This window comes from Filicampus tigris, chromosome 5 (genome assembly GCF_054856515.1).
Source record: "Filicampus tigris isolate MCC_2025a chromosome 5, RoL_Ftig_1.0, whole genome shotgun sequence".
In the NCBI taxonomy this organism is placed as follows: Eukaryota; Metazoa; Chordata; class Actinopteri; order Syngnathiformes; family Syngnathidae; genus Filicampus; species Filicampus tigris.
This window is the reverse complement of record NC_141221.1, coordinates 12,815,654-12,842,019: the sequence shown is the minus strand read 5'-3', so window position 1 is coordinate 12,842,019 and position 26,366 is coordinate 12,815,654. Positions and strand designations below refer to the sequence as shown.

Here is a 26,366-nt window from a genome sequence, read left to right as displayed (position 1 = left end):
GGGGACCAGTCATGGTTTACCTGTATAAATGCCCTTTCTGTGTCTTTGGAGAAATGGATAGCACTAAAGGATGTGGGTCAGATGATTTCATTAGCACAGCATTTCTCTACGCGTCTCCTTCAATCAGCAGTTTGACACATGCAATGTCACTCAAAATGTCTAACGGACGCTTTCATGGTGAATTCTCTGGTAAAAGGGATGCAGAGGCTGGTGATCCATAGCGGCGGAATTTTTGAAATATAGCCCACATAAAAAAGAGGGCAGAAACAGTAATGCGAAAGGGGAAAGTCACCTTTGCAATCTGATGAATATCCTCGACATGCCTGAAGACCGGCGTCACCACAGCATTTGTTTCCGGGTCACCCTCCGGGAGGTCTTCATCAAACCTACAAAATGCAAAACAGACATCAGGTTTGTTGCAAGAACACACACAGGCGTAAATTACACAAGCGTCAGTAGACTGGTTAATCGCTCCACAATGCTAGATGAAATTATGTGATTGTTTCCCTGCGAGTTTAGCAACAAAAATCAACTTGGTTCAAATTAAACTTAAAATGTGTTGGAGTGGAAGTAAAAAGTCTTTTTGGTCTCCCTCCCCCGTTCATGCTGACGTTACATCGAAAGAGTTTCAGATGTTGTGAATTATTTACTTGATTCACCAACCGGCCCCTTGACCTCTCAGAAAATGCACAGGGCTGTCAGGGTTAAAAATATACTCCCATAGGATCTGCATCTGTGTGTGGGGGTGCGTGGGTGTGTGTGTGTGTGTGTTTGTGTGATCAAGCAAGACAGAGAGAGAGAGAGAGAGAGAGAGAGAGGACGGGGAGGGTGCATTTAAGGATAGAAAAGCCCCTAAAACAAAGCAATATATAACCTATGACACTCAAAGCACTGCCCCTTCTCTAGGAGCTCATCAGAGGACTGTTATGTGGAGAATCTCGGCTGTCCCTTATGGGACTATTAGGACGCAATGTGTGACTGTTTGTGACGGTGTGTATCTGTTTGTCAGAGTGATTTTTGACCTGTGTAGCATGACCTTAATGAGTGTGAGAGGAAAATGTTTGGTTTCTTTTTTTAGTACATGGTCCAAATACTATAGCGCTGGATGGCTAGCATGGGGCCATTTAGCTGTCCGGTCAATGTCACAACAAAGTGCGTTTGGTGTCCTCACCAGAAACACTCAGTCATCATGAAAATTCAGCACAATAATGAAAGTCGGATGTCGAATTATAAGTGGGCAAATGTTGCATTTGATTATGAGTGTGATGAGCATTGTTCTGGATATTTGTGAATTTTATTTCATGAACCCAAAATCCACTGAATATTTTCTGGCAACGCCCCTGCTCTGCTAGTAACAGTTTGTTCAAATGATACAAAATCATGTTTTTAGTATGCTTTTATTATCCAAAACAAGTTGTTTGCTCACATGCTCAGTCCTTTTGATCAATTACATTCTATTTACGGAATCATATAGGCTATATTGTATGCGTCCCTGAAATTGCTGTCCACCTTGTCATTATGGGTATCTATCCCCCCCTCTAATGTTTTCAATGACATAATGACCGGAATTTTGTCTTTTTCTGAAACTGTGAATAATCAAAAAATACATATTTTGTCATTTTCATCATAGTGTGCCCACTCTGCCATTGTGAAATATAAATCGATATAAAAAAGCCTTCAGAAACTAATGAATTTGTTAAACAGTACACAGTTAATGCTTAGATGAGTAAAAAAATGTCCACTCTGTCATTGTCCACCCTGAGAGCAAGCTCACATATTTTCATGTGCGTAATAATAATTTATAAAGAAATCTGTGAGCTTGACCAATATTGATTTCCGACAACGTAACATCCACTAAACTGAATATGAAGTTTAATGGAAAATTTCAATTTTTTGGAGTTCAATAGGCAAGTCTCTGACTCTGATTCTAAGTAGACATATTAGTTGCATAAAGTGAGTAAATGTTAAGCCATTGAGTCAAATGATGTATGATGGGCCCTTTCAACAAACTTATTTAGGCTGCAGAAGCTTTTCAGTCAGACTGAGTGAATATTAATATGATTGAGTAGTGGGCCTTATTGCATCTGCATACATGCTTAAATATAGAAAAAAACAAAAAAACGGGCAAACACACACCAGCGCTAACTCTACTTCAACACGTTACCGTGGTATGTCCCTGGCATACAGTAGTGTTGTCATGGAGACCTCCAGACACATCCACCATCCTACGAGCGGGGGGATGATGCTGAGCGCCTCAGAGGGGCTGGCGCCGATTCTCCAGCCCCCCAAGCCCCCATTCCCCAGCTTTCTCTACCCCTTCCCCCCAATACCGAATCCCTAGTCTCCCTGAAATGTGGCTTAGCATCACAACTGCTCTCTACTCTGCTGGATGACAGTTAGTCAACCAACATGTTTTTAGAATGCCGGTGTCCTCTCCAGTTGGGGGAAGGATAGCATGGCGAGTGGGACAGAGTGAGAAAAGAAGTGGCCAGGACAATTCTTTCTAAAACAAGCCAAGATAGATGTGGAGGAGAGAAACTAAACTGTGTGTACGTGTGCGTGTGCGTGTGTGTGCCTTCCGGGAGGGTGTGTGTGTGTGCGGGGTGGTGGGGGCAGTTAGCCTTAGGGCTTTGGTTAAGCCCATAGTTCATCCTGAACTGATCCGTTTCATTAGCCATTATCAATAATTCAACATCACACTTGCTATAATGGTTTAATGTGGGCAAACCTTCACTCTGGGTGTGCACACACTCACATACACACATTCACGCACACTCTTCTTAGCCTGCATTCACTGCCACTAAAGAAAGTGTACATTCGCACGTAAACATGCACATTAGAGTAAAAAACTCGAGGAACCCAATTTCCTCTACTGGGCTTTAACTTTTGAGTTTCTTCCAAAAGCCACTTCAGGTGGATAAAATGACATCTATTCCTCTACTCTGAGATGGAGGAATGAAAGGGTTAAGCTTTTATGATGTGTCCCCTCCTTACCTCCTCTTTGCCCTCCCTTTCATATTCTCCAGTAAGGCAGTGCTCACTGGCTGCACATATGCTGGGGGAGAAATAATCCCCTTTGATTGGAAGGCTAACTTGAAGTGTCAATTATTCTTATGAAACTGACAGGACAGTTTCTCACCTCCGAAATGAGTCGGTGGCACGGACGGGTGCGTGTGTACACAAAAAGCTCCCTCCAAACATCTTTCCACGACACCCCGCCTCCGAGTCTTTATCTTTACCTCCTTGGGAAGAGAGCTGACATACAAAGCCACACCGCCACAATAGGATGATGCGGATATTTGCATGCATATAGTGCAGACTGGAAACTGAAGATGCTATAAAATAAGACCCATGATACCAAACGGGCCAGAGAAGTCTGAGTCAGCTGCCAAAGAATGCCAACAATATGGTGGAATGTTTCCATACACTTATTGTCTGACACTACACTCTAACGATATAATCAAACGATGTACAAGAGCAATTAAAGCCTCTTTTTCACCGTTTTTCCATGTTTCTGTTCTGTACAGATGACACGAAATGCAGGTCAGTGAACCCGGTAATTTTTCACCTTCTGTGGAAGTACGAAAACTGTAATAGAGACAGGATACAAACTGTGTGCAAGGGAGTTCTGCAACGCCAGGAGTCAGTACAAGTGTGTGAACAACTTGACAGAAACTTTGCCGACGACACCGGTGAGTTGAAAGCTGCTAATAAGGTATCATAAAGAATCAAAAAAAATCTCAGTAGGATGCAGTATAACCTTCTGAATAAATATGGAGGTAGAATAATACGTTGAGTAGATTTTTATTATTATAGACAGACCAAAGTCTTTACAAATAGAAATAGAAATGTTCTTGCCTTTCAGCTGATGTGGTGGTTTAAAAAAAAAAGGCCCAAAACAGGATCAAACAACCGGCTGCGGAGTTCAGTTACACCACAACAATGGCTTACATTCACTCCCATCCTCAACACTCAAGCTTTACCTCGAAGGGTGTGCAGCGGAAGGGAGAAAATCTGGTTCGGAGGGTGTGTGAGTGCGAGTATGAAGGGGCGTATGGTGATATCTTAGACGATAATGGTGCTGCTGAGATTAGATGGTATCAGCCTACTATGTTTGTTTTCAGATCCTGGCTTCTACGGCTTGAGCGAGTTCATGGTGAACCTCTCAGGCATCACCAAAGTCCACTTTAACTTGCAATTCCCATTTCTGTGTAAAAGCCAAGGGATGCTGCTGCCTAGCCGAAATGCCGCTGGTCAAAATTATTTGAGTTCATGGTGAACCTCTCGGGAATCGCCAAAGTCCACTTTAACTATGACTTCACTTTAACGCGCAATTCCCATTTCTGTGTAAAAGCCAAGGGATGCTGCTGCCGAGCCGAAATGCCGCTGGTCAAAATTATTTGAGGACCCTGATGCTGGTTAACGCAGCTCCGAGGACACAGGAAATGGCATGAGAGCAATCACTTCTTTGTCCCAGATCTTGGATCTTTCATGGAAAATATTAGACAATTCACAAGTCACCATTTCAAAAGCCTTTTATCAACCACAAATAAAGTCCAGGTGTTCTAGTAGGCTTTTTTCCGATTTCCATCAGAAACATTAAGCTTTTGTACAAATTCTGACTGCTATTCCTCTCACCTTTTACAATGCGCCAGTTCCAGCTGAAGAAATACAGCCCTAAAATTCAACTTTAGTTTCATTCGACATAACACATGACATTTCCTGACATTTGTTTGGGAGATAATAAGCGATCATACCATACAGCGATCCATCATGGTGGCAGCATCATGCTCATATATGGGGGCTGTTTTTTTCACCTGGAGCTAGGGCTGCTCGATTATGAAAAAAAATGTTAATCAGGATTTTTTGGGGTAGTAATTGAAATCACGATTATTCAAACGATCATTAATTTTTCGGTACAAAACAAGAAAATGTTGAAACCTAAAAATTATAAAGACAAATAAATTGAAAGTAAGTTCCTTTTGGACCAAACAAAAATATAAAATTAAAAAAAAGGTGCAAATGTATGAATTCAAGTATGATTCCCTTGTGTAAACAAACCTAGTGCATTGGATATAAATGAATATTAATAATTGTTTCTTTTACGATTATGACAATCGTAATTGTAATCGTGAAAGGTAACAATTGTAATTGTAATTGAATTGTGATTAATTGCACAGCTCTATCTGGAACTGCCCTTTATTGACCTCTCATTTTTATATGATATACTCAAATAAAGCTATTGTCAATCTAGACTGATACTCAATAATAATTATAAATCAGTACACAATGATCAATTATGTGACTCACTACACGACCAATGGGCCTATTCACATATCACTTAGGAGAGTCACCAGCTATGATGGACATCACTCAAAACCTGTACGAAGACACCATACAATGACACATGCTTGTTATTAGATTGGCAGGTTGATTAAATGGCCAATTTGTCAGGTATCCGGAACTTTAAATATCAATGTATTTGCATATTCATCTCTTTATCTGAGATAATTGATTGCTTTCATATATAGCCAGCTATTCACTCATACATTTTATATATAAGTCATCGTGTCTGTTTCTGGCTGTCAGATCAATGTTGTATTTATATTGAAAAAGAGAAATTGGCCCACCAACTGCTTAGGGAGGCTACATAGCCCTTAAAAATACAGTAATTTCTCTAGCTGTCTGATGAGCATTGTTCACATCCAATTTCTCTTCCACTGGCAATGTTATAAATCGCACGGGCAACAAAAATCACTCATAACGTATAACTGAGGTCACAGAGGTTTTTTTTTTTTCCCCCATCTCGCAAATGCAGCAATATAAATCAACAGATTTTCTCCGGTTGTTTTTCCTGGTCCCTTCACACATTTTACACACACCTACAAAGTACATATAGGGCTGAATTAGAGAAGTTCATTCGTACACCGTTATTTAAAATTTGAATCAATGCTATGTAAAATAAAAGAAAGTTGAGACTGCTGGATTTGGTGGAGCATTGCAGACAGACTCTTTCTGCTAACTTTCAAAGACTTTGCTAAGGAAGCAGTGACTGGCAATTTGCTCTTGTCTGGTTCAGTAGTTCAGCATAGAAATTAGAATGTAGTTGCTGGGTGAGCTTGTCAGCACAAGGAGGAAACATCCCTTCCCACCCACGAGTGGATGTACATCCATGAACAAAGACGAGAGAGCCGACTATAGTGCAAAGACAAGGAACAAATAAAATGGCAGAGAACACCCTGAATATTCCTTTTCACAAGCACTGGGAACGAGTGCTCTCTGTCTGTCTGGCGCGTCTGTTCATCTGTCAAGACGCTCACTCTCCCTTTTTCTTCCTCTCACCATCACTCTCTCTCTCTCTCTCTCTCTCCCAAATTCAGTATCTTGTACCTCAAAAATACTGAGGCTGGTTCTTTTGAGAGGTTTGCGCTGGACCATAGAGAGAAAAAAACAGCTATGTTAGGGGAAAGCGATCTCGGGCTCTTCTCTGGCTGTGGCTAGGTTCTCCTGGGAAACACACAGCTCATACAATGGATAGAGGAGGCCTTTTGTTAGGTCTCTGGGAGCTGCAGGGCTTTCTCTGGATCAAACGTGTGTGTGCGTGCGTGTGTGTGTGCGTATGTGCATGCGTGCTTAAGTGCGTGCGTGTGCGCACTCTTGGACTTCTGCATTTCACTTACATTCACATACTAGCAGCTGGCAGGAAAAGACTGCACACACAAATGCATGCGCACACACACCTTCGCCCACACTCATACACTGAGGTGCAACAGACTTTTCTTACCTCCCTAAACTCGGTATAACAAAGTAAACTTCTTCAGTTTTTTGCCATACAGTTGTCAAGAGTGGAGAGATGAATTTGAATTGGGCAAAGAGAGAAGCGGCGCAGAAGAGAGTGGTGACGTTAAGGCCTTTTTGGATTTACCCGGATTGGTTTCGTGTCAGACTTTCCCAAGAGGCTTATGCAAAACTCTTTGATAAAACTGTGAGGCATTATTTTACCTTTATGGGTACAATGATGTGTCACTCTCAGCAGTACTCTTTTGTACTGTTAACATTTGACTTTTACATCTTGAGCGCAAGGTGGTACGTTTTCGGACTAGGAAAAATTTAATTTAACTTGGGTTCAACTCACTAACCCATGTTCAAGCTGAGAGCTGGGAACCAAAATTGGATCCGTTTTGGGGGGGGGGGGGGGGGATTTTAGAGTAACTAAAACAAAAACTGAAAGTTTCAACTAAAAGAAGAGTCGACTAAAAAAAAATATTTACAATAATATCTTCTCTGCACCTCCTAAACATGGTATTCTGATTACAATTGCATTTGTAGAATATGAGTTAAGAAACAAAATCCACCCGTTTTTTGCCATCTGAGGGGGCGGCCATTTTGTCACTTGTGTTGACTGCAAATGACATCACATTTGCTCACGGCTAAGGTAACAACCAATCACAGCTCACCTGTTTTCTGAAGCTAAGCCATGATTGTTTTTTACCTGAGCCCTGAGCAACTGTGATGTGATTTTCAGTCGACAGAAGTGAAGTAATGGCTGCATTCTGAAAATTCTTTACGATGATATCTTCTATGCGCAGTCAAAACACAGCCCTCTGATTAATAGTGTGTTTAAGGGAATATGAATTAAGCATCAAAATCCGTCTGGTTTGAGCCGTCTCTGGGGGCGGCCATTTTGTCTCTACTGTCGACTGAAAATGACATCACAGTTGCACAGGGCTCAGGTAACAACCAATCACGGCTCACAGGTTTTCTGAAGCAGAGCTGGAGCCTATCCCAGCAGTCTTCGGGCAGTAGGCAGGGGACACCTTGAATTGGTTGCCAGGCAATCGCAGGGCACACAGAGACAAACAAACATCCGCACTCACAATCACACCTAGGGGCAATTTAGAGAGTCCAATCAACTTACCATGCATGTTTTTGGAATGTGGGAGGAAACCAGAGTACCCGGAGAAAACCCACGCAGGCACGGGGAGAATATGCAAACTCCACACAGGGAGGCCGGGGCCGGGATCGAACCCACGACCTCTGAACTGTGAGGCGGACATGCTAACCAGTCAACCACCGTGCCGCCTGATGGGAACATATTCTTGAAAAAATATGTTTGGGTTGACTGCCACTTTAATTCATATTCCACAAACACAATATCAATCAAAAGCCGTGTTTAGACTAGTGGAGGCGCAGAGAACATATTATTAGAAGTACATTTTTGGGTTGACTTCCTCTTTAAGCTGCTTGATTCATATTCAACAACATCATTTTTGTTATACTAGTTGTCATTCATTTATGTGTCTATCAATGTAATGGCAAAACACTCTTAATGCAAATTTGGGCTTTCGCAAAAGTTATAGTTTGTGTCTTGGGCTGAGAATGTTTGGGATTTAAGTGACTTCTTTTTCTCTAGTGTAGAGCTCCTGGGAAATCTTCTTACTGAAAAGATCTTGCACCTTCTCCAGGACTCCCCTTTTTCCAGTCCCCCAGTTTCCCACAGACCCCCTCTCTTTTCGGTCTTCTGTCTCCGCATCCTTCCCTCACTCTTCCTCACGCCTAGCCCCCAAGCACCCCTCTCCTCCCAAGTCTCTGCCTTGCTTTCAACTCCAATTTTGGGCACAATGAAGTTGTTCTGGCTGACAGTTTGGCCAGTAGAAGTAAGTGTTGCTCGAGCCTGCTGTGTGGCCCTGAAGTGGGCCCATTCTCCCCCTTGCCGGCTCAGTTACCGAGTGCTTGGCTGGTGAGACACGGAAGCCGCCCGTCCCCCACGCTCCCACCCTGACCCAAACAATTAGCCTCAAACCGCAATTGGGCTGTCTCCCATGCGCAAACACGTCAACACACTTGAATATTTTATATTCTCCTCAATGTTCTTACCTCTGAATAAACCGCATCTTTGCCACAGCCAGGTTGGTGTCATTTACTCAGTGACTTCACCTCTTGCAGGACGTGTCAGTAAGAATTCTGTATTGGGGTCATCTGGGGAAACAAAGCCTGCAGCCCTCTCCCTTCTGTCGCATCTACTAAGCATCAACAACATCTACTTTCTGCTACCCTCTGCTTCCATTCTGATTTTCTTTGTGTTCCAATGGGTTAAAAGATTTAAGTCAACCCAAACGTATCATTTTCAAGACTACGTTCCATGCAGGCCCACTAGTTGTAAAAAGACATTCTGATAAATGTTGCGTTTGTGGAACAAGAGTTAGCCCACTTGTTTTTAGCCATCTCCGGGGGCAGCCATTTTGTCACTTCTGTCGACTGAAAATGACAACAAATAACAATCACAGCTCACCTGTTTTCTGAAGCTGAGCCATGATTGGTGACATCATAACTGCTCACAACGACCAATCACAGCTCAGATTCAGAAAACAGGTCAGCCGTGATTGGTCGTTGTGAGCAGTTGAGATGCCATTTTCAGTCATCAGAAGACAAAATGGCCGCCCCCAGAGATGGCTAAAAACAAATGCATTTTGCTGCTTAATTTATATTCCACAAACGCAGAATGCAATCAGAATGCCGTGTTTCAACTAGTGGGCCTGCTGGGAACATATTCTTGAAAAAAATATGTTTGGGTTGACTTCCGCTTTAACTCATATTCCACAAATACAATATTAGTCAGAATGCTGTGTTTCAACTAGGGCCTGCATTGAACATATTATTAAAAACATATATGTTTGGATTGACTTGCGCTTTAAAGGAAACTGCAATAGATGGAGCAGTCCACAATATAAATATTTCCATCCACACAAATGAGCCAATACATGAGAAAGTGGTTTGGGGAGGCCCTGCTGGGAGGGGGGAAACCATATGTCCAGGCGTTGAATATCAGTTGTCTCGCCTCCAGCGCGCCGCCGGACCACCATAACTTAGTTTGTCTTCAGCACAAAGTTTGGTCCAAGCTTGGCCGGCTTCATTAGGAAGCTATTCTCTGCGGCCAATGAAGCTCAACAGACCTCCAACAAAGGAGCTAATCACACCCACTGCTGCTACTCCCTTTTTAGCCTCTCTCCCTCCTTCCTGCTCTGCCTCACCTTTACTGTGGTTCTCACAAAAACGGCTCTCTACTCTTTCGATGCGGTCTAACTCTTCACTAAGTACCAAGCAAAATAAGCACTCATTCAATGCCAACAATAGTCCGGTCAAGTAAAAGGTTAACAAGCGCTGGACAATCTGTAGAGTATAAAGCAGGCACAATGATATACATAAAAAAAAAAAAGCTACATAATAGCAACCTGACAATATTTGTATAACAACTAAATGACAGTGTTTACATAGAACCCGCAGCTATTTGCGTATGTCTCACCTGACGGACCGTATACTGTTGCAGACGAGAGTGTTCGTGGGATGCGGCGCCTCAATACTCGCCTACCTACAATGTGTTGTGCCTGTCACAGCCTGTGGGTGCATTTGAGAGCAAAGGATGCGGTGCCTCGACAATGGAGCGCCCCAGGCGGATGAATACTTGCAATGACCTTGAACCTTCAGTGTTCTTCTTTCCCAGGGCTGTAGGGCTGGTCAGTATATCGCACGTGCGTCTGTGGGGGTATACGTGCGTCTGCTCCAAACGATAGGGGTCCAAATTGGTTGAAAGGGAGGATGGTTCTCGGGGTAATGCAGTTTTGTATGCATATTTTTAGATTTTGATTTTAAGGCCCAATATTTATTGCTAAATATGAACAACTTTGAGCCATATCAACAAATTGTGTTAATTTGGCGGCCTAACAGATAATTATAGCAGATTTATAAAAGAAAAAAAAAGAAAAAAAAAAGTTATCTCAAGGCATTTAGCGTGGACATTTTTAATAACTCTTTTGACAACTTATGTTTTAGATTGACATCAAATATATTACTGTATGTCAGGAATATGGATATGCATAGCAGTAATTAATTGCTGTCAAGTTTGGAACATTTATTGTGATGTATTGCATCTTGGAGAAAATGAGGCAAAACGACACTGTCGATTCATCCATCTATCCATTATCTATACCGCTTATCCTCACAAGGGTCGCGGGGACTGTTGATTCAGTCGCCACTAATTTGTGATCTGAACTAAGAACAACATGATGTCATCTGTTGTTCAGCTGTTCCCAATGATGTGACCATTGAGTGTATTTTAATGCAAGACTATTATAATTACAAATAAGTAACTAACTATCCACTGACTTATACCTCTTTTTTATATATATTTTTTTGCAGGAATGTGCCTGATAAAGCATCGACACACCTGTCTTATGGGTGAGTCCTGCACCCTGAGGAAGAGAACTTGATGTCTTAAAAGTGTCCGTAGGGGGCTGGGATAGAAGAGAGACTGAGGTAAGGCCAGTAAAGGCCATGTCACTGGGCCTTGCTCACACACAAATGCCACCAGCATGACGACCTGGACTGCGCATAGAATACCATCTGTGTGAGAACAGGATATGACCCAGAGGAGGACAGGAAAAGATGTCCAAACGCAAGCGCAACAGTGTACAAAACATGTGACAAAATAAGGCAATCTCATTAAAAAAAATCCTTACTATTTACTAATCCACCTCGATTATAAATAGGATCTGTACACTCACAACGGACCCATCATTAGGTAAACCTGCACAACCTTTTTCAATTTCCCATGTAGCCAAATATTGTTATCAAATCATTACAACATAGGTTGCAGTGTAGTTTGGATATAGTAATAAATATATTCATCCATTTCTAATAATGTCAATCACAACTGAGCATTATTATGAGCATCACAATCCCCCCTGTATTGAGCTCATTAAATTAGTGTACTTAATGTTGTGGCTATAATGTCAATTTCACCCTACAGTTTTTTTTTACCAAAGACAAGCTAAAATGTGTGTTCCTCACATGCCTGAAATGAAAATTTCAACCTTCAAAGTGCAGAACACGTTACACTTGCAGCAACAAGGTTTAAAGCATCTAATCACATACAATCCACACTACGGGAATACAGACACAGAATGTATGGAAAATGTGGTTTATCGTCTTGTCGTAAAAGGTCAAAATACTACCCAGCATCCATCTGAGGCACTTTGAACAGCAAAAAAAAACATCTACCGATGCACTCAAACATCAATTAGAGTTCACATTTCCCTTGAATGTACATTGGGATGGGTCTTCAATTCATCGTGCATTATATTGAAGTAGCTCTTCATTGCATGTTGTCCACAAAAGTTTTACTTTTACTCCTTGTGCAACATTACTACATGTGTTTGTGGTTGTCTCGCTATACATTGCATAATGGCGGGTGCGATTCAAACAATAAATCGAAAACGCAACCTCACATGGGAAAACACAAATACGTACACATATACGGACAAAGTCACAAACTTGCGGAATTTTCATCGGAGGGTAATAACACGGCTGACTCTGACACAAGCTCAGGTATGGATTTAGCTGTACATTATTTTCTTGCTTTTGTTTATTGTTTGCTGGAAAGCAAATGTTTTATGAAGAATAATCATGAGCGTCAATCCAACTCCAACCTCAAAAACACCTGCACATATTTCGTGCCAACCAAAGCTCACTTGTGCAGATATAACCAACACATTGCCTCTATTCTGATTCTAAATACATGTTTTCCTTCTCCTTCCTTGTAGTTTCTGCCATTCACAAGCTTCACCTTAAATCACAGCAACTCAAACATTGTGTTCCAATCATTGCCAACACTTAATAACACGTAAGAATCGCTTTGTGCTTGCATGCGTTTGGGCACAGCCACCCAACGTCGTTTTCACAGTATAGATTGCTGCCATTATCTGGGGCTATTTTTCGAGGTGACACACACTAAAAGGAGACAACATGGAAGAAAACTGATAAAGAAAAAAATCATCTAAATGCCGTGTGAATTGCTGATGGGACCTGTGGGAAAATTTGGTCTGCAATTGTCAGCATTAGTCCAACTTTAGTTGTCAGAGGCCATTTTCCCAGGAAGGGTTACCAATCAGAATGTCAAACAGATACCCACTGGTCACCCTCGATACAATGCAATCCAATACAGGAGTGGTATCTCCAAATGTAAGATAATAATACCCAGTTTTGATTGACATGATTATTTATTCATCAATGTATTTATTATTGTGGTTGCAGTTTGCACGTCTGCATTGCATCATATTGTATTAATAGTTTGCCTCTCTGAAGCGGGTCAGTAACAGCGTGATGCAATAACAATAACAAACAAATTGCTAATATCTCACCGACAGTGTCAATCAAAAACGAACAAGCAACCTAACATTGTAACGGATTAGCGTCGCCTCACTCAAAGATATTCTTCATGGATCCCGACTGACATTATTGAGGAGTCTATTGTTGTGGTCGCTGGCATTAAATGTGAGAAAAATGGCGAAGCCAGGTGCTTCATTGGGTCACTCAATTTAACTGTGAATGAGGCAGAACCGATGAACACAAAAAGAAAAAACAGAGTTGCAATAGTCTTTTTTTTTTGCTAATTGATTGCTTCTACTAACGCGAGGATAATGTATTCTATTGTGAGCATTCTTTGCCCGTGTTCATTAAGCCAGGAAGCAAGAAAATCTTTTCCTTTTGTCTTGTTTCTTGCCAAACCCCCCACCCCCCCGTCACCCTCCCTGTCCCTTTCCCTCACTTGCTCGCCCCACCCCGGCCTCTTTTTCTTCCTCAATTACCCCCCTCTCTTCTGCACCTGGTGGGAGAAGGTGATGCAAAAGTTGGCATGACTGGCAAAGCATCCACCACGATCGCGAGGGACAAAGGACAGAACGGCGTCTAGGTAGAAGGACGGACGTGGGCACAGCGGCAAGATGTTAAAAGACTATAAATGTGGACGATCAGAGGAGAACATCTTGCCATTTTCCTCCCTCCTTCCCTTGTTCAACGCCTCCCATTACAATCTCTGCTTCTAACTACACACACACACGCAGACACACACACTTAGACGCCCCTTCTTACCCCACTTTCACCCACCTCCCTTCAGTGCTTCTGTGACGCTCGTCCTAATGAGAGCTGGCGGGACAATGGTAGCATTGTCGGCCATGTTTGGAAAGCCCGCACTGAAACAATCGCTGTTTACCCAAGCATCAGCACAGCCCGAAAGCGCTCCTTCATTACAAGGCCAAGTCTGATTAAGTCCTTTTCACAAGTTCTACAATGAGCCGTAGGGACAACGCTCCATCAGTCACTTTAAGATGCACTGCTTCCCTTGTCTGCAATTAAAAGCACATTCTTCATGTACTATGCATATCTACCTATTTACATATAGCCACCAAAGTCTATTGTTATATATCGCTGGCAACAAAAAAACAAAAAAAACACAAAATAAAGAAAACAAATCTACACTCAGGTGTGGTAACAAAGAAAGATGTACACGGGGAAAAAAGGTAGTAATTATAAAATCGATTTAAAATCGATTTAAAACTATTATATGCCTCAATGTAAAACATAAAGGAATCGATTTGCAACGCCAGTTTGATATAAATAAATGAAAAGATGTTTAAAGTAAAATTTTGATCACAAAGGATTTGCGATGATAACAGTCGAATCTATTGTAGATTTGTTTATTTTCATGGTTAGTTCTGGCACTAACAAAACACTGATCACAACGCAAAAATGTAGTTAAAAGGTCAAAATTATTAGTTCAATTTCAAGTTATTTTTGTAAAGTTACAAAAATGGACTGTTTGGAACAAGGACAAAATGCAGGTTGTAAAATAAAAACATACTTTGTTTATAAAATAAACCATTGATTTTGTTTTGTTTTGTCATTTTGCAAAAAATACATTGAGTTGAATCGAAATAGGGAACTGAAAATTGAAAATCGAATCGGGGCTTGAGTGAATCGTTATATCCCAAGGAATACTGTTCAGTTTTAATGGATTCTGTCACAGAGGTATTAATTTTACACATTTATTTTTGTAGTGGCCCTGCATTACACTGAGAGGTGCTTGTAACATATTTACTCCACCAAAACATGATCTGACTAGACACATTTTCAGATTTAAGAGCCGTTTTCCAAAATAACCATGAATCCATTTCGACTGTTCTGAGAAAACGGACCCAAACTTGCAAATTGTACAACCATTAATTCAATAGGACGTTCTGAAAATGCTCAACAAAATGTAATCATCTGTATTGATAGCTTTTGATTATTACAATTTTACGCGCACCTATAAACAGCCAAATGACCTTGGTGATCTTGGACGAAGCTAATTTCTTCATTTAAAATCCCCACTAGAATTGAACGGGCTGGCAGGCAGTGGCGGTATGACTGACTGCAAGAAATAAGAGGAGGCTCTCTTGCGTGATGGCCTCAGATCATATAAAAGAAGTAAAAAAAAAAAGACGGAGGCATGGAGGGAGAGTTATCAAACGGATGCTTGTGGCGGAGACGTAGTGAATCAGTGGATTGACAGCTCTTTCACTCAGCTGCATCCCTCAGCGCTTGTGGCTTCTTGCGGAAATATGTGAGCAGCTCTATGCAAAGCAGCATCATGAATATGCGCAATTAGGTGGGACTGGTGTAATTTTTCTGGGTTATGGGATGTGACGTGTGTGAGGCAGAAGCATACATCAGCATAAAGATGAGTGACAAATGCATATTCCTCGCCTCTGCAATAAGGCTTTTTGCACCTTTGGCTTTTATACACATTTACAGCTGCATGCAAAAAGGAATCAACGTGACATTTCTATACGGTATCGCATGGATATAAGTGCATTTTTAGATGAAGTTAAGACAGCAAACATGATATTTCTAAGTATAAATTATGTGTTTATAATAGCTTATCATTACTGGTCAAATTAAAATAATACATAAAGATAACTGGAGTGCATTTGCATTCTTTTTAACTCATTCACTGCCAGGCATTTTCAGACCCTCTTTTACCCTAACGTTTTGAAAAAAATATATATATGTATATATAAATAAGTTCCCGGGAAGTAGGTTAATTGGACACTCTAAATTGTCCCTAGGTGTGATTGTGAGTGCGGATGTTTGTTTGTCTCTATGTGTCCTGCGATTGGCTGGCAACCAATTCGGGGTGTCACCCGCCTACTGCCCGAAGACTGCTGGGATAGGCTCCAGCACTTGTGAGGATAAGTGGTATAGATAATGGATGGATGGATGTATATATATGGGAAAAACATTCGATATCGATAGTACGATATTATTGCGATATTTAACATGTTCCTAAAGAAATTACTTTTTTTATCATCTATTGAAATAAATACACTGTTTCATGCAGCAAAATTAGTGAGCTCAATGTATTTTTAGCGAATTAATTGGAATCACCCTAGATAATGTTCGACTATTGGGTGGTGATGCACATTTAAGTTTGCGTCTGGCTGGCCAAATTCAGATAAAACCATACAATTCCATAAGAAACTATTGCATGTTTTTGCGATATGCATATTGCATGAGCCAATGTCGCGATATCGATATATTTTTTTATATATTGTTTATATATTGTACAGCCCTAATAAACAAATATGTATTCATGATTGAATTGATACAACACTTGCAATGTAAATAAAGGAACCATTTTTGATAAAGATCTGGAAGTCATACAATTTTGCAAGTGTACCTAATGATGTGGGCAGTGAGTGACTATTACAATGTCCCCATCCTGAAATAGGCGAGGCGGAGGTCCTCAAAGACATCAATTGCCAAGCAAAGTAGTTAAATATGGTATATGTCTGCCGGTAATAAGCTTTAGATCTTGTTGTTGGCCGCTCAGAAATGCAGCTCGGTTAATGAGAAAGCTCCAGCGAACCTCACTACTCTGCGTTGTTGTGAAATACTCTGGACACTTTTTGCTATTTTTTTATTTTTTGGCAGGGTATTGAATTACTAAGCATTCATTTGTGTCTGTGTGCGTGTGTGTGAGTGTAGGATTCGATTCAGATGAACTTTTAAAGGAGCTGAACATATGAATGCACAATAAGGACAGGCAGATGGGAACAGGAACACTGGCAAAAGCATCTATTAATAATTGCATTATATTTTTACACACCAGCACACACACACACACGAATATATCAATGCATGTGCACATTCTACACACTTTTCCAGCCCTTCACAGGGAGCCAATTTATAGATACTGTACTGAAGCTACCCTCAGCAAGCCTCATCTCTCGCTTTGCCATGCCCCTGTCCGCCATACGCACACACAGTGGCATGCTCGGCACCCTGCTACACATACCGAAGGGGAGGACATATCGCTCATAGCACCCAGGAAATTAACTTGACATTTGATGCAGACAGAAAATATATTTCAGTGGGGGAGGAGAGGGCGAGGGGGGGGGGGGGAAACAAAGTGTACCAAAGCAGAGACAGCATAAACCCATCCCTTGTTCATCCTTCCCCACCCCACCCCCCTTTAAGCCCAGGGACGCATTCGGAGGGGCGGGGGGGGGGCGGATTTCAGCGATCTGCAATGCAGACGCCACTGGGTGCCCACGGAAAATGAGCTTCATCTTTTGCCCGTCCCTCTCGGTGTGTGCTGTCTGTCCCCCTTTGTTTCCATCTTTTATGATTCCTGCATGCATGCGCTCCATTTTCATATCCACTCCCCCTCCCCTTCGTCTTGGTGCCTTTCTATTAAGAGGCAAGTTGGAAAAGCAAATGGAAGATGGTCAGTTTTTGGGCGTGCGTGTGTGTGTGTGTGGGGGGGGGGTGCGTGTGTGTGTGAGGGCTTGCTTATAGCTTTAATTAAGCCACACAAAAACAAACTCAACTAGACAATGCGATGTCTGAAGAAATTCTAACACTGAACTGAAATGTCGGTGTAATAAATTCAAATGTTGAGATGTAACACGTTAGACTTGGAGTGGTTTGAATCGGTCAAGAAAAGTGGAAACAGGCGCGGGAAATGTGAAATCTAAAAACCAACTTTATAAGCGTATGCCTCATTATCTTGAATGTTTTTTGAGGTGAAAAATGTGAAATCCTGGGAAAATTGGGGATGTTTTGAATGTGGATGTTAATGCCTAACATGGCTGGATTTAGGGAAATATATGACATTTTGAATGATTTGAATGGCTTGAGAAATGTGGAAGCTGAATGTCAAAAAATGTGTGGAATAATAATAATAAAAAATGGGGTGCAGAATAACATATGTGTAACCCTTTGAGCCTTCACACTATTAGTGAGGCTAAAGATGCTTTAAATATATTAGCTTAGCGTAACTGCTGCTTTTCCTCCCCCACATATCAAGGTACATGTGCAATTTAATGATCGCAGATTTGAAAATACAGCACGGCGTGGCCATGCATAATCTGATAAGATTAACGATCACATCCTGGGCCTTTCAGCAGCCTCGGCGAGGAGCCCGAACACTGACGAATGGCACAGGCCGCAATTAATGCATCATTATGTGGCGCTGCAGTTTACACCTCATGTACATAGAACAACACACAGCAGGAGCGCTGAGCAGCCTGCTTCTGTGGCAATATCCACCCCATTAGACATGCGGGAATGTTAACATCATTATGTACAATTGCCAGTGTCTTGTCTGTGACCGCAGTCCCCACGTTGTGTCCGCTTAGGTTTGTCTGTGTAGAATGTGTTAAAAATAGATCGGCGCCGTTATAGAAAACATCAACTACTGTTTGTGTGGCCACGAAGCTGTTCTAGTCAAATAAAAGTGCGTTCTTTTTATTGCAAATAGTGTTACTATCAGGGTTATATCCAATTGAGGTAAATAGGAAAATTCTGGAACGTATCGACAATATCAAGACAGATAAGCCATTTATGATAACTTTACACAGAGCAACAATGCCGTATACGACTCATAAAAATGGTGTATTATTTATAATAAATGTGAAGTGACATTTAGAGACCCAAATAGACTGTGCACATTCTGCAACGATGAAAATAGAATCGTCTGCTGTGTTTTTTTTTTGTTTGTTTTTTTGGGGGGCGGGGGTAAATATTCATAGAGGGAGGCACAATTCCAGTAAAAAAAAGTGTATACAGGCCGTTTTTTCAAATTGGAATGCTGGGTTGTAAAAATCAAGAGTTTTATTTGCATCCGTTTTGTGCTCTGTATTTTACTAAGGTGGTGGTCTCAACATATTGCATCATCCTAACGTGCACGCACAATGCAGGCAAGCTTTATTATTCTTCATCTTGGTGTAAGAAGCTAAATCACATAGTGAACAATAAATTGATTAAATATAAGGAACAAATGCAGGACTTAATATAGAGCTAAATGTAGTAGATGTTCTTCAGACATAGAGTAGGTTTGTCCTACACCTTGTGTACAAAGTCACCGGCATCCTTTTCTGCATGTGCAAACTCCTCCCCCCTCGCCCGCCCGTCGTTGCTGCTAGTGATTTGCATTCATTTGCATGATTTCACAATGTGCATATCCTTTGTTCTGCTTGTGTGGTGATGCACAAGAAAACCCCCTGCGCTGTTATACAGTCTGCTGAAATCTGCTTGGATTTGAAGATAGTGTTTGTTAACCGCCGTTTTGTCCACTTTGATTACACATTTTCACAAAAGCTACAAACGTGTGCTCATATAAAAATCACAACATAGTGCAAGGCGGGGGGGGGGGGGGGCGGTTATAGATGTGGATACTTTTGCGGCGGTTTGTCTGCATGTAATTGACATTGTGTTATCGCTAAGAGGCATGAGCATTGGCAGCATGTTGCATGGCTAAAGCACTTCATCCAAGCGTGAAATATGGACTTACCTGACATATAAACAGGAGAACTAGAGATGGAAATGAAATCATTCAAATTTGTAAATTATTGCTCATACTATTTGACCCTTTCTTGTTTTCTCCATTGCATTTATTTCATTCCGTTGTGATCACTGTGGATTTTAAGCTTTGCTTTTTATTATGATCTCTTCTGTTTTGGGGTTTTGACCACTAAGGACCACGTCATGCTGGCGTCTTTTGTTCTCTGTTGTTGTTTATGTTACCACATTTGCTTAAATAATTATATAGAAGCTGGCCTTTGATGGCCATCCCAGCTGGCAGGGGATGGTGATGGTCAGCTATTATTTTGAGGAAAATACATTGTGTGTGTGTGTGTGTGTTTTTTCTTCTCGTTTCTGTTTTTAAGATTCAAAGATTGAGCTCCATCTGATATGGACGTTTTGAATGGTTCCTTTGACAATTAAATAATTTCAACAGGTAAACATAATACTTAACGTAATATTTGATTGGTTGATTACTCACTAATTGAAACATTGCCTGGGTCCATGAACACAGTAACAGTATAGCAACATTCTGCACGCACACACAAAAAGGAAACAATACATACAGGACATGTTACGCCTATACAAGTAAAATGCTGCACTTCCAATCAACAGCTCGTTTTATCGGCTTGCTCTGGTACCATGACAGGATAGGCAAGATATCATATCCTCACACTGAAGCCCGTTTGTGTTGACAAACTCCCTGCTTAAGCATCATCAACTTTTGATTACCAGATTAATAAGATCTATTCAATTTGTGCCTCTTTATTATTATATTTTTAAGGTGCTGCTGTCAGGCTTTGCTTCTTAAAATTTATTTTGAAGCTTTCCATGAATAAGGAGAGGAGTTAAAAACCAACATTATTGAAATAGTACTTCTCTATTATTGTATATGAACTATCAGGGCAAACATGTTGATACAGCTCTTGTGTTGTATTCTGTTCCGCTGTGCAAGTGTTCCTAATATTATGACCAGTGAGTATATTTCATTCATGTTTGCTCGCCTCATCTCACTTTAACACAATCTCGACCTCTCGTATATTCAGTGACAAATTTTTAAATTTGACAAAAACCTAACTAAATTATTACCCACCGCCATGAGGTAAAAAACATTTCTCGTCTGACCAGATGGACTTATTAAAGTGATTTGTCTCTCTTCAGTGACATCAAATTTAACATGTAATAATGACTGACGGGCCTAATTGAAAATCAAGTATGTCCTCCACGGGACATAAATGAGACCAATTAGTGTTACCGCATGGATTTCCTCAGCCGGAGGAAATGTTTTTAAATCACTTCTGCACATTTGTATTTGTGTGTGTGTGTGTGTGTGTTGTTACTGCGATGATGACCAATTCCAGACTTTAGCATAAACAGAGCTTGGAAGTGGTCACCGGACGTGACTGTGCCCACGATCATACGTGAACATACGTGCTTTAATGTCATTTACCATGTACTCTGGACCACGACTAACATCTCTGACTGTATCTTACACACACGTGCTAGCAAGCATCACACGCATCAGCAGAGATGAGCACACAAGAGAAGAAACAAATGTGACTGTTTCTGAGCTCATTATTAATTTTGAGATAATATCAAAGGGGTAAAACAACCAGGATTAGTGACTGGGATACACCAGTAGTAAAAAAAAAACTAAAAAAAATTCAATTGGGATCAAAGTATTAAGACATTACTATGTGATTTTTGTAGTCCTTGACCAAAAATGTATATGAATAAGTGTGTATGAATAGGTTTTGTCATAAGAGGAACTACAGACATACTCCAAATTCTACTGCTCATTGCGTGTGTGTGTGGGTGTGTGTGTGTGTGTGTCAAGTGTGTGACGCTAACACAAAAATGCTGATTCATCCATCTATCCAGAATTGTACTGTCCTATCATGTTTCCCTTAAAATATATGGTTTGGTTCAAGTTTCCCTCAGTACTATCTACGACTGCGTTACTATGGAATTTAGTCAATATGATGGTACTGACAAACCAACTGTTACTTGGTTTCACAGTTTTATCTTACCTCAGACAGGTGCAGTGAAAAACAAATCCCAAACATCACGTCCATGTCGTCCTGCCGTATATATGGCATCCTCCGCAGCTCCAGTTCTTCATCACTGCTGAAATGAAAGATGATGTTTAACAGGAGAAAATGTTTAAAATAAGGGTCAACTCACAATTCAGCTAAAGCAGTGGAAGGTTAAGTGAAGTAGAGATTTTAAGATTTCAAAATATTCAAATCTACCTATGGCCATGTTGACATGTATGCTAATAATACATTGGGCCCATGACCACCCCTTATAGTTGTAAAGCGTTAAGTGACACTATACACTTAAGTGCAATTAAGGAATAATGACACCGCCAGAAGCAAAAGAAGCAATGCTAAATGCTAACCAACTGTGCGTTGTTAAATAAGCATTGTGCTGTAATTTTTGCACAAGTACTGCGCACAACTTTGAACAAAAGTACTAGCACATATGCTAATGCAAGCACAACATGAGGCATCCTGCCTTATTCACCAAATTCTGTAGATGAGAGGAAGTGATCGCCATGGAAATGACAATAGAAACATTTTCCCTATTTCCAGTTGGTGTCCCTTCACAGTTATTTTGTTGTTGTCTAGCTAAAATTATTACCATTGCTTTGAATCTAGTTGTGGCTAGTGGTCAATGATAAAAGAATGTCTTTAAAGATTTTGGTTGGGCCATTTTTTTTTTTTAATTCAAATACTTGTTTTTGATCAACGGACTATATATTTGGACTATATATTTTTATTTTGGTGTTGATATAAAAAATACATAATGCATAGAAGTATTGCAGTGAAGAATTTGTCACTTCCCTTTGTGTTCATTTGAGGCAGAGGTAATATGAACTCGCACACAGCAATATCACCCGTGGTATTCTTTGGTTGAATTATACTTTATTCATGTTTTAGATCATCAAATACAAAACACGTTAAAAATAGACAAGCAAATTACAATCTGTGATGAGCAAAGAACTCCAAAAATGACACACATCCTGACAGAGTTCTTTATCTGAAACATATTCTCCTCATTCCCCAGCGTAATGTTTCTGGGCCGACCTCTCAGTGTGTGCGTGTGCGCAAGTGTGTAGCCCTACGGCAGCGTTTTGGGGGAGCCATTCTGCACTCCCACACTACCTTCCCGGCATTTACTCTCCATTCATTCTCTTTGCGGCTTGTGTGGCATGTTTCATCCCATCTCCCACCTTCGCCCCATTCCGTGCAATGCATCCACTGTTAGCCTGTGCTATTTATGGGGGTGGTGCCCATACTGGACATGTCAACCTTTGACTCCAAGAAAACATCAGTGTGATGATGCACAGGATGCTAAACAGGCACTTTTGCAGTCGTGCTAACGTCTTAAAAACATATAGAAGAGGAAATTAAGCTAAGGCTAAACACCTGCGGAGACTATTATTAGTTGATGGAAGGTGGCCTTCTGCGCTTCATTATTCTTATACGTCCAGGTCTGCTTTGACACCCTGCTCCCCCTCCTGCGCCGCCTGTCTCATTTCCTTCCCGGTAACAATCCATTAGCAAGCGCTAGGCTCAAACAAGTAGCCGTTTAATTATTGTCTCTTTGTGGGCAGCACGCCTGTACCACTCATCATCATGGCAGAGGGGCGACGGGGTGGGGTGCCACATTGATAATGTGCATGCAAAACGTGACAACATGCACACGCGATCATACGCTGACTTCCACTTAATCATCCATGCAAAAGGTCCAAAGAAATGTAACCTGGTGGCATCGACGGATATCTGCAATGTATAATCGAATATAAAATGCATCTTGGATGGGTCTTTGTGTTTACGTGTGCGTGTGTGTGTGTGCGTGCGTGTGCCTGCAAAATAGGCACATTGTATGGTACAATTCGAGTAGAATAATTTCCCGCACATTCTTCTTCATACGTTGCCTTAGAAGCACTTGAACATGAAAGAAAAGGTTGGCCTCCGTGTGTGTGTGTGTGTGTGTTGCACAATACGGGCGTGAGTGGGGAGTAGAGGGCAGATACATGTTTTTATAATACTGTCATTTGAGTCATTCTTCATAATATAACTAATTTCTATTTAGTGAAAATACAGGAGGGAAATACATAAAAGTATATGTAGAATTCAAAATACAATTATACTTGAAATCTGAATTGTTTTCACAAATAAAAGTCTATTTTTACCTGATAAAGATTAAACCGCAAAATATCTGGTTAGGACTGAATGAATGAATAGGCTCCGGGAAATCCCACGGAAGCAGCATTTAGTTTTAGCCGTGGCTAAAAAAATGGCGTGTACGCAAAACGTGACAGTAATCGGGAACATTAATCTATGCGAATGAAATGCTCAGCCTGGATAGCGGCTGACCACTTTAATTGAATATGCGACTTTTCAGACCTCCGCCTTGCTTTCAATAGGAAACGTGTTGGCTCCGATATGCATGCAAGCATGTGTCTATGCCAGCGGACATTTTAAGTCTACCCTCCTTGCGCGTGCTACTGCCAAACGCCTTAAGATGGTGGCACCTTGAGGCGGCGCGTCGAGAAAGCCAAGCTCCTCCTCGCAGTCCCCATCGCTTCCTTCCTCCAGCTCGACTCTGCACGACAACACAGGACAGGCCCCCCTTCTATCCCTTCCCCGAGCCCCGCATTATAAATATTTAATTCCCGGCTCTCTAATAAGGATATTAAGGCGAGTACATCCCGCCCGGGCGTATATGCATGACTCCTTTCTCATCAAATTTACATAAAAGGGCCAGATGCTAATGCGAGCGTAGCAACTCCTGCTCACTATTCTATAAGCACTGCTACTGGCCCTCCAGTCCAAGCCCCCGTATAATTTAAATGGTGAACACCATCATATATTTTTCAAATGCTTTGCTGCATGCCAAATGTAACCAGGCCTCTATATCGCATGCTTCATGGAAAGCAGCTTTTCACTTGTGCCAGTGCAGCATTTATTATGCTACTGTTAGTCCTTTGTGAACCAATTTTCAATACAAATAAGGCTTGACCTTTTTCATCGACATTTTTTTTTTCTCATGATATGCAGAGAGGAGCTCATTCTACATTTCCAAATGTGAAAAGCTGACACCCATAAATTTACAAATTCCCAAATACAACCAAGGGACTGACCAATTGTGCGCATACACAGAGCCTATCGTGAAAACATTCAGCGTGTAGCGTTGTATGCGCCACTGTTTTGTAATTAGTCGAGGATGAATAATGCAGCGGCACAAAATTTATTATTTACACCCTTTCATCTGCAAGGACGATTGAAAGCGCAATTATCGTAATTTATTTATATGCCATAGTATTTGCATAATCAAAAGTCAGTGGAGCACAGACATCCAAGAAGCCATGCATGGCAGCCCTCTTTCAGAGCTAAGTGTAAAAATAGCATTTTTATGTGCACGGTGTGATTGGGCACCACTGCAGTGACATCGCATTTGTACATATTTTTTTATTGTTATTATTTGCGGTATAACGTGCGCCTATTGCCATGGCCTGTGAAGACAGTGAAGACAATTCAGATTTATTTTAAAAAAGCATTTTAGTGAAACGCTACCAATTATATTATTTGTTCATTTTTCATTCAAAGGAGCTATTTTTTTTTTCTTCATGCAATGGGGTAAGACGGAGAGAGCAGATTATTCGGTAAAACATTTTCCTTTATGCCATTACTGCAGCCAATCAGGACGAGAGCATCTATTGTGTGAGAAGCACACTAACCCCGATTCTAACAAATTACCCGAGGCTTAAGTTCTAGGCTTCGTTCTGTCGTGAGTACTAAATCAGACACCTTATTGTGAATTATTTTACACATCCTAAGTACAGAGCGGAGGATTTTGTCGTAAGCGAGTTGAGCCACATCATTGTGCAAATCTTCCACAACCACCGCCACATAAAAACACAACCTAATGACATCCAAATAAGTGTGAAATAGATCTTTGACAGTCCGGCGATGAGAGGACTAACATGTCGGCCATGCAATCATCAGAAGGGGAGGATCGTCCAGCATGGCAGAGCACAGCATGCCCGCTGCTTGCAACAAGACGCTCAAGTGGCCATGCATGATGTCATTAAAAAGGGCCTGAACACTGCAGCATTCCTCGCTGGATTATCGGAAAGTATGACGGCCGCGTATGATGCGGCGAGAGGTCAATAGGAGCCCTTTTGATTGGTCGTGCCTTTTGTGCCAGTTTCCTTGCTTACTGTATGGTGCTTGAACCTGAGAATGTCAAGACCTTAGCTTATTGTGAAAATCCAGCATAATAGGGTTAAATATGACTAATGTGTCTCCCCATTCAGACAATGGAGAGGAGGTGGCATTCTGGTTTGGTGCCGACAGCATTCAACACACCCACGCACACACGCGCAGACCAGGAACCCGGCCCGCATTGGCAGGGGCTGATGCTGCCATGCGCACGGTGATCTCACCTACCGTTGCCGTGGCGACACCAACCAGAGGGAAAAGCCTTATTGTGTGTACGCATGCGTACGTGCGACTGTGATTGTGACAGACGCCTTAGCTGGAGGAAGAGGAGGAGGACGAGGAGGGCCTGCAGGAATTCACATTGTGCCTGGCTTGTTTAAGGTTTATGCCTCATTCACTTACTCGACTTTTTTTCCAGGGGAAACAAGCAGGCCTTTCAATTATTAAGGCAGT

General features: G+C 41.4%; 1 long non-coding RNA gene across 1 annotated transcript in view; it reads right to left on the bottom strand.

The window, feature by feature from the left end:
- LOC147147329 (uncharacterized) overlaps positions 1-26,366 on the bottom strand; it is a 37,770-nt gene that overhangs the window by 5,587 nt on the left and 5,817 nt on the right. The window contains exons 2-3 of the long non-coding RNA XR_015086990.1: positions 21,711-21,807; positions 293-386 (exon numbers count right to left, since the gene is read on the bottom strand). This is a non-coding gene — a long non-coding RNA (uncharacterized LOC147147329). The remainder of the gene's footprint in view (positions 1-292; positions 387-21,710; positions 21,808-26,366) is intronic.